Here is a 1,161-nt window from a genome sequence, read left to right as displayed (position 1 = left end):
TGCTGTTCATCAAATTATTTAGGTTAAGTAAAGTTTGCTTTATGAATCTGGGTGCACCTAGGTTGGGCGCGTACATATTTAGAATTGTTAAGTCTTCTTGTTGAACTGTGCCCTTCACCATTATATAGTGGCCCCCTTTTCTTTCATTACTTTTGTTGATTTAAAAACTAATTTGTCTGAGATCAAAACTGCTACACCAGCCTTCTTTTGGCTTCCATTTGCTTGAAATATTGATTTCCACCCCTTCACCTTGAGTCTAAATGCATCCTTGCAGGTTAGATGTGTTTCCTGAAGACAGCAGATACTTGGCTTGTATTTTTTTATGCATTCGGCCAGCCTATGTCTCTTGAGAGGTGAGTTCAAGCCATTCACATTTATTGAAAGAACTGATATATGGGGTAAATTGTTCATCATACTGTTGAGTTGCTTTTTGTTGCTTTGTTTTCTCTCTTGAGCCATTGTGGATTCTAGCCTTTGATCTTTAGCTTTTGAGTGGTTTTACATCCGTGGGTGTTTATTGTGCTGGTCCTTGTGTAGTTCAGCTTTGAGTACTTCTTGGAGAGCTGTTCTTGTCCTGGTGAATTCCCACAGACTTTGTTTATCTAAGAATGTCTTAATTTCTCCTTTATATATAAAACTTAATTTTGCCGGGTACAAGACTCTAGGCTGGGCATTATTCTGTTTCAGAAGAGTGAGAATGGGGCCCCAGGCTCTCCTTGCTTCTAGGGTTTCAGTTGAGAAGTCTGAAGTTATTCTGATAGGCTTCCCTTTGTATGTTACTTGCTTCTTTCGCCTGACAGCTCATAGTAGGGTCTCTTTAGTGGCTATCTTGGTCAGTCTGATTACTGCATGACGTGGTGTCTTTCTATTTGCATTGAATCTCCCTGGGGTCCGCTGCGCTTCTTGTATCTGTATATCTAGATTTTTAGCAAGGCCTGGGAAATTCTCCTCTATTAAATCTTCAAATAGGTTATCCAGCTCTTGTGTGGCTTCCTCTTCATTTTCTGGCACACCGATCAAACGCAAGTTTGGTTTTTTCACATAATCCCACAATTCTTGTAAGCTTGTTTCTTTTTTCTTTATTTTCTGCTCTGTTTCTGTGACTGACTTATTCATTTGGAAGGAGCTGTCTTCAATCTCTGAGATTCTTTCTTCTGTTTG

At 39.5% G+C, this 1,161-nt stretch overlaps 1 protein-coding gene across 1 annotated transcript in view; it reads left to right on the top strand.

Annotated features, from left to right (window-relative positions):
* TNNI3K (TNNI3 interacting kinase) overlaps positions 1-1,161 on the top strand; it is a 302,666-nt gene that overhangs the window by 111,452 nt on the left and 190,053 nt on the right. The gene's annotated exons all lie outside the window — the stretch shown is intronic.

The sequence above is a fragment of the Propithecus coquereli genome, unplaced genomic scaffold, assembly GCF_000956105.1.
Source record: "Propithecus coquereli isolate 6110/MARCELLA unplaced genomic scaffold, Pcoq_1.0 Scaffold7, whole genome shotgun sequence".
NCBI lineage: Eukaryota > Metazoa > Chordata > Mammalia > Primates > Indriidae > Propithecus > Propithecus coquereli.
Note: the sequence above shows the minus strand (reverse complement) of the source record. Positions and strands in the feature narration are given on the sequence as shown.